The sequence below is a fragment of the Tyto alba genome, unplaced genomic scaffold, assembly GCF_018691265.1.
Source record: "Tyto alba isolate M040663 unplaced genomic scaffold, T.alba_DEE_v4.0 Super-Scaffold_14, whole genome shotgun sequence".
Lineage (NCBI taxonomy): Eukaryota > Metazoa > Chordata > Aves > Strigiformes > Tytonidae > Tyto > Tyto alba.
In genome coordinates this window covers 52,828,770-52,845,903 of record NW_024881276.1, presented here as the reverse complement: position 1 = coordinate 52,845,903, position 17,134 = coordinate 52,828,770, and positions in this window count along the sequence as shown.

Here is a 17,134-nt window from a genome sequence, read left to right as displayed (position 1 = left end):
GGGACAATTAAGAACCAGAAGAACAGGGTAGGTAGGTTGAATTTCTGGTCCCTCTCACCCATTAGCTCTTTAGAAAAGCTTGAGCTAGGCTACAAATACACAAATTCTCTCATTGCTGTCCTTTTTATAAGCTGTTCTGTGATTTCTTACAAAATTGCTGGATGCCCTAAGATTGCTACTGCACTGTGTTTCAGAAATGATTGCACATTTATGTCAGGTAAACTTGGATATGCAACATAGAGCTTTTGGCAATAAAGTGTGGCTATCCAAAGGCAACGATTATCATTTGAGATTTAAAGAGTTAATGTCTTTTCTTCTAAATTCTGATCTAACACAAAGGATCAGGTTTCTGCATGTGCATTTATTCTGAAGATTTTCAGTAGGTGTGTTGACAAGCTTGTTAGGAGAGTTCAGGCATCCTCTGCCAGCTCCAGTGAGCGGCCTTAATGAAAGGCTGGAACTTGCAAGATAGCGGTACAGCTCCCTAACTTGCCCAGATTTTCAGTGTATCCTTGGATAAACCACTTGATACTCTTGTCATTCATTTTCCCATGAATCACATGGGTACAATAGCAGTCTTTTTCCTCACAAGGCAGTTGCTAAAGTGTTTCTAATGTGAAGTGATGATGGTGCTGAAGGACCTGGAATGACTGGTAGAAAGGGGAGCAGGGAAATGTTCCCAGGCTCATCCTAAAGTGACAGAAGCGAGGCAGAGCCCAAAGGACACATCATGTGTGCCTATGACTAATGTGTCTCTGCCTGATATGCTCTAAAAACTAAACTAAAGGCCACGGGAACACAACTGACATTGTCTTATTCTTTGTTATTCAGCTGTATTTCTTAACCTCTTAAGTGTTTCTGTGGTATTATCTAAAAATTAGGAACACATAATCATTATCTCTTCAGCACAAATGCACACAGACCCTTTCTTTTCACCAGTTAGAGCTTGTGGCACTATCATAAAGGATTTTTTAATTCAAAGTTGTCCCAGGTGGAGGATTTTCCTGAAAATGCCCCAGGATGAACAGACAGCTGTAGTATTTTACTTCTCTTGCTTTTCTTCTCTTCTGTGTTTGTAAAGATCTTTACTAGAGAGACAGTATTACTGTTATTATTAGTGATGTATTCCTAGCAGCGTGCCAAGCATGTTAAGCATCTTCCAGACATAAATATTCACTCGGCAAGGCCCATTCTTACTTTTCCAACTGAATCAATGGCAGAGCAATCACTCCTTGGAGGAGCTCGCTGCCAATGAGCAAATAAAATCTCAGCAGGAGTGAGGAGTTGTGATAGGAAGATGAGGCCAATCATCCAGCCGTGGACCCCTTCAACACTAGACAAGAAACACAGGGCTGCCATCCTCCTTTGTAGCTGGAGCTCCAGAAAGCCTTTCAGTAAAACAGTGCTAATGCAGAATATAATTATAATCAATTGGTGCTGGCAAAAGCTAGGCTATACAGATGACAATTAGCAGAGCTAACACGTTCCAACGCACAGCTACAGGGCTCGTGCTCAGTGTCACCAAATCTGGGGACCTCTGTGTTCCCTGCCCAACCCAGGTCTTTGCTGCCCTTTCTCTTCCATGTGCCCTGAGCCTCTTCCTGATGCAAAGGGTGGTCACCCACCTTTGCCTCTTAGACAAACGCTTCCAGGCCGACTGCTAGTCTGCTGGGTTTTCTAGATTCAGGCCTTGGTTCAGTCTTGTTTCATGGGAATAGTGAGTTCCCTCCCCAAGGGGACAGGAGTGGCACTGGTGTCTTCTTACTATGTCAGGGTGAAAACAAAGTAGGTGTTGCAAACCTCTGTAATTTTTGTTTTGCCTTTCTTCAAATTGGAGCAAGCAATGTGAACAGCTACTTCAATGAGCAGATGAGAGGCACTACTTCAGAGCTAGGCATTATTTCAATTATATACTCCTAGGGAAAAATCCTAAGACACCAGTGAAAAATCAAAAATAAGTAACATGTCAAATTACTGATGCTGAAGAGCACTGAAATATCATTTCAGATTTTCAGATTAACTCTTAGTTCCAGAGTTAATATTTGGGAACTGTTAGGAGATTCATGTCTGCCCTGAACCTCGATGCTGCAAAGCCTCTATTTTTACATGTGATAGTCCTCTACTTACAAGAAAAATCAGGAAAAAAGACTGAAAATTATGACCTTTTCAAAATGTTGAACATTAATCAGAGCTGAACTATATGTCTTGACACTTCCTGACCATACACTGATTCAATCAGGATCCCTCAACCCTATGAACCATGACTGGTACTACTATAAGCTAAACTGCTTAAATCAGTCTAAGCCTTTAGAGCAGTTTAAGATAACTAAGCCACTTAAAACTCATCAGTACTAAGAGTTAAGCAACATCAACACGGTATCAGAGATCCTGTATTACAGCCACACTAGCACTGCAGATTTCTCAAACACATACACTTCCAGCTTCATGAACCCATTGCAAGTTTTGTAAGTTGAGTGCAGCTGAAGATCTGCCTTGTGATCTTGCTTTGATGATCAATCCTGATGTAGTCAAGAAAACAAGTCAAATTTGAAGCTGCTGGGGTTATCCGTCTTTTAATATTTATCCAAAGAGCAAACTTGACTAGAAAATACGGAAAACTGTCCCGCTGGTTTTGTCCACATACTTAAAAAAAGTTAGAAGTATATTATTTCTTGACATCATTTGTCTCTGTATGTTTCATCTTTTTTTTTATATAAGTGTGTTGGGGAGACAATTGAAGAGCATGTACGATGGTGTGAGACTTATGAGATGGCTTGAGGTTGACATGACTGCATCACTCATGAGTGGCAAACTCTCAGTCAGGTATGTAGTTCATTTCTAGAGCTCGGTGTTTTGCATTTTAGAGGAAAAACTCTTAAATATTTTTAAATAATTGAAGTCTTTTTCAACAATCTTATTCTAGTATTGCTTCAGCAGTAACCCCACCTTCTCTTACAGAACAAATTAAATGAGAAGTACAGGCAAGGTTACCCTTGCTGCTTGGAGAGGAGAGGAGGGAATCAGGGCAGAAGGAGGGAAGGAAAAGCAGGAGAACAGGGACCAAATCTGCTGAGACCCTGTCCTCATGCATTGGGGACTATGGCAGCTTCCAGGGAAAGACCCTGGCCCCTTCTGCAACAGCAACAGCTCCAGCAGTAGCCCAAGTTTCTTGTACTGGCCAAGCAGGCACTGTGGCTAGCAATCATCACTTTGCAGCCCGTAGCAGTCTGCTGCCCCAGGCAGACCAGCGTTGTCTGTGCTTGCAGTAGATGTGTCTCTAGCTGCTCTGGACTTGTGGCAGTATCACAGACCTGCTCCTACAGCTTCTGTCAGAAGTGGAAAAATGTAGATAAAACCATATATGCATCTCAAAAAACCCCACATTTGCCTTTTCTTTCTGACACCTGGTTATTACAACGAAAGGCCTGATATCTCGTCATAACCCTTGCTTTTAGCCACAGTGTAGTTTTAGCCCTTGTTCTTTATTCACAGTGCAGTAGTACTTTCATTAACGTAAGCTAGAGGGAGAGGGGATGAGAGGAAGAAGCCTGACATAAAGAAAATGGAAATACTTTGAAGTTTCTTAAGGAAGAGACGTAAGTCCCAGAGGAGACAGTTTAATGAGCAGAGTCCGGAGGTGGATGTAGCTCTCCAGTTGGTCACCTTGACATCATAATTTCTCCACACCATTCTTATGCCGTAAAGGGGGGCTGAATATGGTTGCAAGGACAGTCATGGCTTCTGAATGGCTGCAATGTTAATGGTGGTGTGTGAATTACATTCCACAGTGCTTCTGAAGTATTAAAAGAAAACTAAACAACGGCAACATCAAAATTTCACCTTAGTTCTCACAAGGTTTATCATATAGCTGAAACATCAGCTCCTCATCAGTCTTTCCTCACCTGGGATAACAGAGAAACTACTCATGATGGAAAACTCATATCTGTAGGCTTACCCTAAGAAGAACTCCCACGTTTCTAGTTTGCCAGGGAATTTCAAAATTATGTGCTGAACACGAACAACACACCCAGGCCTAAGTTCTAGATCTGGAGAGGAAAATCCTCTGCCCGTGGCTGACCCTCTTCTCTCTGGTGCCTGTACTCTTTGCCTGAGGCCAGGCAGGTGCTGCCACTGCTGTGACACTCAGGCTTACACTGGTTTCCACAGGGAAGGCTGGCACATTTTTACAGAATTTAGTTTCCAAACTCTAGGTCCATTCTAAACAGGCGCAGCCCAAGTGCTTCAGTCCTACGCTTTTTTCAGATTTCAAGAAATACCACAGTAATGACAAAGGCACTTCTAAAAAGCAGGGCAGCCTTGTATTGACCTCCAAGTAAGGCGAAGGAGTGAATGCACCAGAGCTTCTCAGTTGACAGTAAGATTTCTAATGTGGGTAGATGTACACATTTTGCATCATCTTGTTCTCAGAAATGGGTGATATTTAAGTTGTTTTGTTTTACATTAAAGAGAAGAGGCCTGAGGTAGACACTCGGCATGGAAAATTTCAGCCTGAATGATAGAGTTTAGTAAAGTTGCAAGTAATTTTTGAAAAAAAAAAAAAAAAAAAAAAGACTCTTGTAATGAAAATGATTGTGCCACCTTAACTGTGGGTGAAGGTAGCTGTCACTGCCTAGGATGGGTACATTTGAGAGGTCACCTTCTCATATAAAAGTTGCAGAGCAGTAATAGGGTGTTGTTTGGCACTGCGTTCTTGAATAGCTTTAGCAAACACAGAAGACCAAAGACTAGGAAAAACAAGGCAGATAAAAAGTAAAGCAAAACAATGGCCTACAGTAAGTTCAGAGAACACTTGTATTTTCCATACAAACTGTATGACTGGAAGTTATAATTTCTGGAGCAGGACAGGGCTATGTTTCTGGTTTTAGTGCGGAAGTGTTATAAAAATGGAGTGACTGAGTTTCTAGGTCATAATGCAAGCTGTCAGATATTCCTCTTTCTGCCTTTTAAAGTGTGATGACTCTCCAGTTTCACTGAAGTTTTACTGAACTCCTTTTCACTTTCTCACCACACTCTTCATCTGGGTTAAATAAGTGCAATACCACTCAGGAGAGGTCAGGATCTAGTCCTACGTACCACCCTCTTCACTGATAGTTTACAAATAAAATCTGGAATTTAAGTCACTTGATGTGCACAGTCTATCACTCTCCAAGTTGCCATAACTGGATAATTAAACAGGACTGGAGATTAAAATGTACTTGAATTTAAAGGTTTGGACTCTTTGCCACAGTTTTATCATTAAATGACTCATCTACCACTGATCAAAGCCTGCAATTACTATAATACTTTTCCCTAAGACATAAAAAGAAGATGGGTAATTGGTCACCTCAGACATGAGTGCTGCACTTAAAAATTTTTAACTGATACAGTCTCTGTTGTGTGTGTGCAGTAGGGTTTGGGGTTTTTTTGGTTTGGTTTGGTTTGGTTTTTTTGTTTTTGTTTTTGTTTGCGGTAGCTGTACATATGTGATGGTTCTTTGTATTTCTGTTTTTTGTCTCCCTCTCTCAAAAAGGCATGTACTCCTCTTCAATCTTCTCATTCTAATAGAAATCCTGACATGTTACAATGAATTAAATATTATTGTACCTTCTCACAAAGAAAACTAACACTTAGGTGTCTTCTCCTTAGAGCTCATCCACTTCCGGAAGTTAGATATTAATCAAGGCTTGAACTTGCTAATCTCACTACAGCAAAACTTCTGCTCAACCTGCCTAGCTAGGTTCACAGCCAAGTTGTTTCTCAGGAGCCACAAGTGAAGTGAAGGCTTGTGTTGAGTCAGGAGGCAAAACTGCTGACTTTATTGAGGGCTGTGTTCCTGTGAGCCGGGAGGGCTGGTTGCTGGCCCAACCCTGGAGGCCTGCTTTGTGTATCAAAGCAATACAAAGTGCACTGTGGATCACAAAAGGTGGGATTAGGGAAAGAGCAGGTCTCAGGTGGCATCGCCATGAAGACTAACCTTCTAGATTTCTGAAGAGGTTTTGGAACAAATCCTCTTTGCTCTGTGCCTGACCAGGGAAAGATTAGTTTCTTGTGCAGTGTTTTTCCTTACCTGAGTGTTGGTCTGATAGACCTCCCACACAGAGTACAGAAGCAAAAGCACAGCAAAGAAGGTGCTATATGAGGATTTTGCTTGCATGGTATGTATGTCCCCTGCAATAAGCTGCAGTGTCTGTGAGGACAGTGGTGACACCTTGAAGAGGCATGGCCTGTAAAGGCCACACAGCTCTTGGGGAACTCTGAATGTGTGGTGGATACTGATGGAGACTTGGCTTGTCGACTCCTAAATCAAAGCTATATATGCTGCAATTCAGTAGAGCACCCATGCTTAGACTGGATGCATTCCTAGATCTCTGTAAAGGGAAAGCCTTTTCAGCCAGGTTGTATTTTCTTACCTCAAAGATTGTGAGGGATGTGCACTTGGTTTGTGGCCTCTGAGAACTTCTGCAAAGATGCAAAATAACTGGAGGGTATGACTCTCCCTGGTATTTCATTCCTTCCATGCCCTAGTTTTCTTTAGGAAACCTGGGGCACCTAGGATGCTTGTATAAGACACCTGGAGCCACCAGTGCACTGGCTGCCTTTGCCCTGGGACTAGTTCATCTCTTGGGTGTACCTGTTGCATCACTGGCACAGCTGCCATCAGTGAGCTCCAAGGCATCACTGCATATACTCCAGCATTCATTGCCGTCCTCTGTCCAGCGATGCAGCATGGCCAAAGGACTGTACATTCCGCATAACTCATCTGCATGTCAGGGAATGTAAGATCGCCCCTGGCTTTTTCACTGTCCTCGCCAGGACTCTCCTTTCTGCACTGCTGCCCGGTTTGCCTACGGCTCTTGAAAACACACCACTTCCTTATTCTTTGTGAAAATAAGCAGGTTTTTGAACTTTGGTATGTTAATCTTCAAAGACAAAAGAAGATACAGCACAAGCCACCTGAAGAAATGTAAGCCACAGCCTGCCACAGAAATCAGTGAGTTTAGGTGCCTGTATTCCTTCTTGGACTTGGCCATTTGCCTGACAGCGCTTACCATCAGACTTAGTTTTTCACCAACTGTTTCCTGCAGCTCACAGTGAAAGCAAACTCCCACAGACTTCCACAAGGGTTCTGCCAGTGTAAGGCCAGCCTTTCTCAGAAGCAATCCTCCAGCAATGGTGAAAAGAGATTTGGTAGAAAGCCTAGGCTGGGGAATTTCTTCATTGAATAATTAGAAAATCTGCAATAGCATTCTTAGTGGTGTTATTAAAATGCCATGACTCAGATACAGCTGTGAGAATGTTAAGGACTTGATTTATTTTTCTGTTAGTAGCATTGATTTGTGTGCTTGGGATTTTCTCTTTGCAGGGTCAGAACAATTCAGAGTCTTTGTCTTCACTACTTGCCTCTAGCCAAGTTCACTTCTTGCTCTCCACGACAATGGCAAAGTTTAAAATTAACACATAATATACTGAAATCAAGAAGGAAAGCATACTGGATTTTCTTTCTTTTCAGAATCTTAGCTAAATTACAGTGAAGTTTTGACCTTGTATTTAGGATAGTTCTGTAAACAAATAGGTGGGCACATGCATGATCTTAGCACACAGCTGCATTAAATGTATTTTGGGCCTCAGTGTGACATTGTGGGGTGCTGACTAGCTTGTGAAAAAACAAATTACCTGAATCAGCACTCATTTGCAAATCAGAACCTGAGACCTGATCCTTAAGGGCTCTCTGTCACTGGTGAGCATGCAATTTTTTTTTTTAAACTGACACAAATTTTCCTGTATCAAATAATGCATTTTATCTTAGAAGACGTAGTAGGTCACTGGTTTGGGCTGATGAGAGATTAAAATAGTAACATGTTCTAACTAAAATAATACAGACCTGAAAAGGCTTAGTATGGAGGAAAAGCAACCAGCCTAAACTCAGCCACACCTAGAAAAAAGATCACCCTGGCTCTAACAGCTTAACTCCTTTTTTTTCAATAGGAAGAATTGATTCTTCTCTGTCCTACTGGCAGAGAAAAAAAAAAAAACCAGGCAATTCTGGCTGATTTGCAGTATTCTGGCTGACCACAGGAAAACATCATTTGAACCTTTCACAATTCTAATTCAGAAAAGCAGGGCAATACCACTAAGCCTTATGAATGAGGAGCCAGTGGGATTTCAACAAATATGGGATGGGTGTTTCCTTCTCTTCCTCTACCAGTTTCATGCCATTTCTCTGCCTTCCTAAGACCAAGCTGCCCTGTCCTTTAGTGATCCTGCTGCCCTTCCTAGTCTTCTGCAATCACCTGCTGTGACAAGCGTATAGCCATTTGCTGCACTACCCTGTGTCTTAATATAGTCAATAGTGGCTAACCCAGCAGTGACATTTCTAGGCCAGGTCCATTTGACACCGCTGATACCACTTCCCAGCCTGAATAACAATTGGCACTGTGCACAGACCCGGTGCCAGCCATTTGAGTGTGCCCTCAGTAGCTGAAACTCACAGAAACCTGATAGAAGTGCTGAAGTCCCCACAGCTGCCTGCACAGCCACCTGTGCAGCACCAGACAGACCTGGGGCAAAGAGACATCATCTTGCAAACACTCAGGCTCCTTCACCCTCCCCTTCTCCCCTTCCCTGAACCCACCCACCCACCGCTGAAGGTCCATTTCCCCAGTTCACTCCCCCAGTCACTCTTCATCAGCTCTGTATATCCTCAAGGAGATCTCAGTTGCTTCTGGTCTCCCTGTGCTTGTGCACCCCTGCCATGTGAACCCCCAGGGTAATCCCCACAGCCGAGCAGAACTCAAGACCTTGCCCCTAACCTGGCATTCAGTCTCTTCAGCTCCTTTGGAGAGACTGAGGTATGTACACATAAAACTACAGCAAGGGCATCAGCTACAAGAATTTGTCATGGCATTTCACATGAGTAGGAGCTTCCTTTCCTCTTGCCACAAATTTGAGCTTAGTTTGTTGCATCATGTTAGACAGTAACTATGATTGATTCCTGCAATTGCTCCATATCACAGGTGGGTAAGTGAATGTTTACCAAATACTGGTACTTTGGAGTTTGCACAATACTATTAGATAGATCAGCATAATAAAACACTTAGGGATCCTTTGATCTAAAGGCTGCACACATATTTCAGATCTGAAATGTCCATGGTACCAGAGTATTTGCTAATGCGAACAATTCCAGATTACCATGCATGGCACATGTTCTTCCTGGCTTTCCCTTCAGCTCTGCTAAGTCAGACATTTTAGAACTCACCTGGCTTTGCCCTACACTGTGCCACAATCTATTAGTGAAGAAAAAAAGCCTGCTAACTTTTTGCTTAAATGAAAGATTAGAATTTAAGAAAAGCAGCATTTCTAGCAATGTACAGCATGCTACAACAGCATACAACATTTCTACACCATGTACAGTACAGATCTTCAAGGATTTTTAATGTACTTGCTTCAAGGTGATCGTAGTTGTCCTCAGAAAGGAACTTCCATATAGACTGTAATATTACACATCACCAGTTATTTTACCTTTGAACCAGGCTGGACCTGCTGTTGCTGAAAACAGCAATTGTAATTCTACCAATTGGACAGTTAGTTCCTAGAATAGCAATTTTATAACTAGGGAGAGTACTCAGACTGCAGACTTTCAAATATCTGAACATATTATAACTTAACTACTTGGCAGCATTCAGGGGACAAAAAAAAAAATCTGAGTGCCACCTGAATGAGTTCTTACTAGCGATACAAATATTTGGGCTTCTGGACAAAAGACGATTATAGGTTAAATGATATTTGGATAGCATCATGTGGCTGATTAAAAACGGAATAAACTGCTAATGCAGGGAAGAATGCATCAGTTTACAAGCCTGAATTGATTTCTAAAACAAAAGGAGAAAAATTTCTGAAAAGTTTTCTCATTTTATATACTACTGTTTACAAGTGACACATATGGTTTCCATTAGGCATTTTTCCAAAGGAAAGAAGAAGAGACAACAAAGGTGAAATACATCTTACTTTAAATCCAGGAATTATTAATAAGCATTTTTTTCTTTGGAATTACAGTTCTACTCTGATAAACTGTTATGCAAAAGTACTACTAACTCAACAGAACTGCTGCCATGGAAATGGTTCTCCAGCAACTCTTCTCACTTCAGTGAAATGCAGTAGGGTTTGTCACTCCCTCATCCATTCTGCCCTTGCCTGCATTTATTCTGCACCATGAAGGCAATATAATGCAATTCCCTCCTTGGGCATCATGACTACGGTGTTTGCCTCCCAAATCAGCCACAGCATCTGAGGCCCACCATAACTTATGGGAAAAAGCATCAAGGAGGCAGGATTTGACCTGCAGAGCCTTTAAGAAGGTTCAAGTAGAAGACATGGTTCAGATCCACTAAGGGGTTTAGAGGACTGTAGGACCATCTTTTTTTGTAAATAAGATACTTTTCATTTTTATATAAAATTCAGTGACAGAGGCCAATGCGGCTGTGCTCCCAAAGTGATATCCCAGAAATCAATCTGACGTGATGTTAGTTTTGGCACAAGGTGACAGACTGTGAGCTCTGGCAGAGGAAAGCTCTGCCGGCCCGTGGGGCCAGGCACAGTGCAGTGCAAAGGGGCTCCTCCTTTCTTCCTGCCCCACAAGATGCAGCGCTAGATAACACAGGGAAGGGAGATGGTGTGGAGCACCCGGGAGTGTTGTTCAGTCTCTGGTCTGCCATTTATTTCACAAACCAAGTCACGTTTTCAACCTCAGCCTGCACAGACACAAACAAGCTAGTTTGAAACTGGTTAACAGAGCTACAGACAAAGGCATAGCTACCTGAGGACTTATTGTCAGTGCCCAAGTAAGCACCAGGCTGATGGAATTGTACTACTGAGTACCTTGCTGCCTCATCTAAAAGTGGCTTAGGTCCATCTCTATGAGCCACCATTTTCTCCCTGGGAATAGCCCCACCCTTGTGTTATGGAGCAAAATATCTCTCTGTCTTTCAGTTTCTTACTCATAAATCAAATACCCTGCCTACTAACACTGCTGTGAAGAAAAATGCTTGAAACAAGTAATGTACCTTGGATGGGGGAAAATCTGGCACCTAGCTGACATGAAATGTGAGCAAGTTCTGTCCTTTTGTCCTTTACTCTTACTGCCTTTCAAGTGCTCATTTTATGATATGCTCTCCCACTTTTTTTCCCCACAAAAGACAGAGTGACATTTCCTACCCTTCCGCTCTCCAAACTCACAACAGTTCACCTCTGTAGTGACCTTTTCTTCCCCTTGTAAGCAGATAAGTGTTTTACAGACAAGAGAGTATGCATTCTGGACCAGTGATGGACAAGTGCCACAGTGTCAGGGGAAGCATCCAAAACTCCAGACACCATTCTAAGATTCAGAGGACATCCATCTCTCTTCGTAGCAAAAATAGGCCAGAAATACAGCAAGAATAGACCTCTCTCAAGGGGTTTTGGTACATCAGCTCCTGTTTGAGGCCAGAGCGGTCTGAAAATTTAGAAGAGAAGGTTAAAAGAAATTTTGGTGCTCATTGGAAATTAGAAAAGGAGAAGGAAAAAAGTGAAAAAAAAAAAAAAAAAAAAGAAGAAAGGAAGAAGAAAATGAAAGGAAGGAAGAAGAAAATGAAAGGAAAAAAAGAAGAAGGAAAGGGAAAGGGAAAGAGAAAGGGAAAGGAGGAAAAGGAAAAGAGTTTGACGTTTTAAAGAAGGATTTGGTTTATTTTCTTTGGATTAATTTGTTCATGCTCAAGAGCTAGTAAGTCTCAGAGATCAGGACAAACACTTCTCAAGGCCCTAGCAATCCTTCTCACTACCCTGCATCACATGCAGTCCCCTACAGAAAAGAAGAGAGTACAAAGGTGTTGCGAAATACTATGAAATCACATTGGCAGGACCTTGTACTCCCTATGTCCTTATGCTGCAGCAAAGCGATTACACACAGTCCAGGGAAATGAGACATAAATCTCTTCTAGCCTCAACACAGGAGATCCCTGCTGGGGGATCTGATGCTGCCGTTGGCAAAAAGTGTCAGGACCCAGTGAAACTGGTGGGAGTTTAGAGCATGCAGAATAAAAGAAATGTAGGACTGGCCCTGGACATATTCATGTAGAGCCCTTTGACAACAGTGGGAATCCCTTCCTGGGTTCAGCTGTTCCAGACCAGACTAGAAATGCCAGCCAGAAAACAAACCAAAGAGATGCTACTATTGCCCTTCATTTATTTAGCCTTATTGTAGTGTAAACAGACATGAAATGTGAGAAAGCAAAAGCTCAGAGCACACCTTATGCTTTGGGGATGTTTACAAATTGCCAGACCTTTATGAATAGAATAAGCAGGAATTAGAAAAAAAAAAAAAAAAAAATCCCTTGAAGATATTTCCTGGTTCCTGCTTAAGCACGTGAAGGAAGAATGAAGACTTACTTGATTTGGACCAGTTCCAGATGCACAGTCACCTCCACATGGGGCTTTGCTTTTGGTAACACTTGTACCCATGTTTGCCATTCAGACTGCCAGAGCCATGAACAGCAGCAGCAAGCCAAAAGAAAAGGTTGTCTAATGCAGATGGTGGAAAACCAGGTTTGGCAGCTCATGGGCTACAGACAGCCCTGAGCAGTGCCTGTGAGGTGCAAGGGGAGGAGGAGGATTCATCAAGATGGTTTGGTGGCATGGGCCCACAACCAGAGCTGATAAAAAAGCCGTCTGTTTCTCTGCCTTTCGTCAGCTTTTTGATGGAAAAAGAACAGCTCTAACCCCAAATCTGTTTGGGCATGGTCTGCAAAGACAACCGCTCTTTATGAAAAGCTGCCATTCACTCAACAGCATGGTATTTATGTGAGGCTCCTCACATAATGAGCTTTCCTCATGCTTGTGGTGCTGTAAATCTGGCTGCACACAAGGGCAGGAATTTCCAAATAGATGGTTGCCAGGGTTCTCCCTTCAACACACCACAGGGTCTGCTAGGCCAGGTCGCATTAGCAACCACCAAGTCTAATATTTTGTCTGAGGCATCAGGCAATGCCTGCTTCTTAAGAGGAAAATTCAGAATGCCATGGATGGTGCAGTGCTAGCTATGAGGGAGAAAAATTCCTTTCTCCTAAATAAATCAGCTAACCAGTGTCCCAGACCTATTGCCATTAAACTCAATTTTCTCCTCTGCTTTGTGCTTCACATACACTTCCCCAATCACATAACATCTTTCCTTTCCAAATGTCAGGCAAACTCTGTCTCAAGGGAGCCCACACTCTTTCTAGAAGGATCTACCAAATCCCTTGCCCTCGGCATCCCATATGCCACAGGGCACAGCCCAACAGTCCACACCAAACTGCAGCCAGAAGCCAGGCATGTTCAGCCACCCTGGGGAGAAAGCAGGGGAGGGGAGGGACACTCCTAGTGTCTTACAATTCAAACAGGATTTGACACGTTGCAAGACCTTCCAAATAAGTGAATGTAGCCCTTCATGAAGGTGATGTGGAGCACGTTGACTGGACTTGTGAATAGCGCAAAGCTTTGCAGGAGACAGAAATGCTTTAATGGCTTCTACAATGGTGTAAGGGACTATGTAAACATATCACACCTGATTTTCCAGACAAACCCAGCCACTAAAATGTCTAGTGATATCAATGACATCTGTCCAAGTCCTGTCCAACTAGAATCATGTAATTCAGCAATTTTTTTCAGCATTTCATTCATAAGCAGTTATTTTCCTTTTGATTTATCAACACTAAAAGTTTATGAGGTGGGCCCAGAAAATACCCAATACATGCAAAGTTGGGGTTAAGAATAGCCAAGGAAGAGGGATCAACTTGTGTGAATGCCTTATGGAGAGGGATCCAGCAGCCACTGCACTTCAGTTTCTCACTCATGATGAGAAACGTCCATGCCCGTGCTGCTCATTCCTGGCCCTGGCAAAGGGCTAATAGTAAGGGGCTGAAGGACTAAAAGACAGGTCCTGAGACTTGGCAGCCCCATCTGCTCACAGGTTTTCCCACTTTTCCTGGGCTGGTGTGACATACCTACCAGCTGGTGCAGCTGACTCTGACTGCCCTCTAGTGCAGGGATCAAACTTGCTGAATAATTTAAAAGACGGGGATAGATACAGGTGGAACAGACACAGCTGAATGGTGAGCCAGTTCTTGCTCAAGTATCCGAGGTCTATGGCTGGCAAGGAGACTCCCAAGTTGTATTCCAGGTGGCACACTGGCCATGAATATGCGGCCACCAATCTGCTTTAACAGTGCAGAGCAACCAGTTACCTCCTCTGCTACCGCAGACATAAATTCTCATGCAAACCACAGGCAAATCAGTAAAGTACCACCAAAACTGAAGCGTCACATCATACATTTTAGAAGTGTCGGAAATGGCTTCTGGGGGTGATGTGTTTAAGAGAACACTTGTCTAGTTCAGACTCTGTCTCACATGTCGGTGGTTGACTACTGAACCAATTCATGAACTTTCTCATCTTACGGGAGGTTTTAGAACTTCTTTTCCATAAAAGAGGACAATAGTTTTGAACTACTGAAATCCATGAAAGCCCAAGCAAAATATCCTTTTGTGCAACAGTGGAATCAGGACAATTTTAAACAATCTTGATTTTACTCATTGCTTCAGGCTTTAGAGACATTGTTAAGACAGAAAACAGAGCAACCTCATCATTAGATTCAGCAACTACCTGCAATTAGATACAGCAAGATAAAATTACATTACTGGAGAGAAAAGATCTACTTACAGTGGTTCCAAATAGACATCTGAACTATTTATCTTCTGTGCAGCTGGTGTATTCCGGCTATGGTTTTTATCGTGAGATAAGTGAACCTGAATGAGCTGGGTCAGAATGACCACATTCTTGGGATCCATTTGATAGCTTCCTGTTGAAAAGAGGCATTATAATGAGATGAATTTAATAATGTGAAGGATTCAGAAGAATGGTAATGGACTACAGAGCCCTTTATCTTTTAAAGTCTTTTGTAGCAGATCAGTTCGCACAAGATCATCCAGCTCATGGTCCTTTCTCTGTGACAGGCCAAGCTCTCAGCAAAATATAAGAAATGGTACAAATTTGTGCTGTAATCCATAATAGATGGTATTTCAAAAGCATGGTGCTGATGAAGCACCATTAGAAAGTCACTGGTAGCAAGTGCTTTGGGTCTGTGGCTGCATTTAACTCACATGAGATATACTAATAATCCCTGCCTGCCTTTAGGTCTAATACACATGCATACTTGCACAGATTGGCCTGCTGCCCGTCCACATACCTTTGGCTATATCCTTGTGAAGCTTCTCACTCTTTGAAGATGTATCTAGCCTAAAGAAACTCATTATCTGCAAACACTACCATCTCACACCCATCCCCCTTCCCAGCTCTTCTAATATATACAAATGGGACCTACCATGCTTTGACCTAACTAAAAATCAGCCCAAGGTACTGTGGCCAAAACTTATTTTTATTTCAACAATTTGGTTAGAAGTCTGTGCAGAGCAAATTAACATCCTCATCTGATTCCTAACAGAGAGTTAGCCATATAAAGGCACATCGCTACAACCTGTAGGTATGAACTCAAGGACCAATACCATGGTGCAGAGTCTAATTATGGTCAGAGCTTGAACACATTGGTAGAAATTGTTACCACCGCTACACCTATTCTGTGGCTACTTAGAAGATTTCACCTTCAAAGGCACTTTCTAACCCACAATAAATGTACCTTTCTGGTCACCTGAGTAACTACTTCTTTTCAAAGTACTATTTGTACCAGTTTTGCTGGTGTATCTTTTGTGATGTCTCCACCAACTACAGTCAAATGATCAGCTTTCAGCAGCAGACGCAAGAATAGAATCCCAGTTTTATAAATGTTTCTTGCTCTCGGCATTACAGAGCCAGATTTTCAAGTTAACAGCAGCAACATCTGCACACAGATAGTGTTACTTCCCAGTAATAAAGATGTTCTGACTCCTCAGTGTTAGTTCCCACTGTCTGAAAAGAGCTGGGGACACAGAGAAGACACTCACAGCATGGAGGTGAATGTTTACCACTGGGGCAGCAACCTGAGACTGACTGACAGCAGACAAAAAAAGGGAATTCTTTAAGCAGTTGTTTCTTAAAATCAGTCTCTTGTCATGCTCAGCGGTCTGGTTAAACCTTTGCAGAATCAGACAGAAGGATCTTCAGCTAACACTTAACACTGCCATTTTCAAGCTTAATTGGCTTATTTCCCCAGTTCCCTTGGGAGGAGTGTCAATGTGCAAAGTGATATGTACAGGCATATTTGCTCTTTCTCTCTCTTCCAGAAGTATTCTTAGTAAATACCTGCTGCTGCTGCCACTGCTCCTGCCATTGAGAGATCATTTCAGACCTACTGGGCTTTTTGAACCTATAAATGCAGTCACATAACAGGATAACAAATGCAGAAGTTGTGTAATGATTCAGTGTATTTGACAACAGCTGGAGGAGCAAGAGCATCTAAAAGGACAAACCATCAAAAATGCCATCTCCCTTAAAAAAAAAGTGAGGTCTCACTGTAAACAGAGTTGGAAGAGGCCAGCTGGTATGTCTGAGAGGACGGTCTTAGGTGTAACACTGCATACAGCTGTACAAGTTTCTCTTAAGCCCTCCTCCAACATTGCATTTCAACTCTGTCCTGCAGGGACACTTTCTAGGAAGTATGCATAAATTTCATGCCAAAAATATGGCTCTAACTTCAGTCATGGGAAAGACTCACATTGGCTTCAGCAGAGTTAGCTCGAGCCCTCCATCTAACTTAGCCTAGTGCTGATAGCTATGCATGTGCCGAAATGGCCCAGATGTCCCACACTGATAGCACATGAACAGTGGATCATACTGATCATAGTATGGAGCAATAACTTGACTGTTACTAAACTATCCTGGAGCTAATAACTAGGAAGGCAGGGATCAGCACAGCACATGGTACTTTCACAAGGGTCTAAGGGAACTTCATGAGCTTGTGGGTACTGTCCCACTCCTCCATGATCTGTTGAAAAGTCCAGCCTGTTTATCCTAGCCTGATCTCCTTTACTCTCAGGACCAGGAATTGCTCTTCTGAAGTCAGTGCATACTATTACTGCACAAGCATGGGGACAAGCTAATATTATCTTTTTTCTTACTTAAATGCTCTTACGCAGC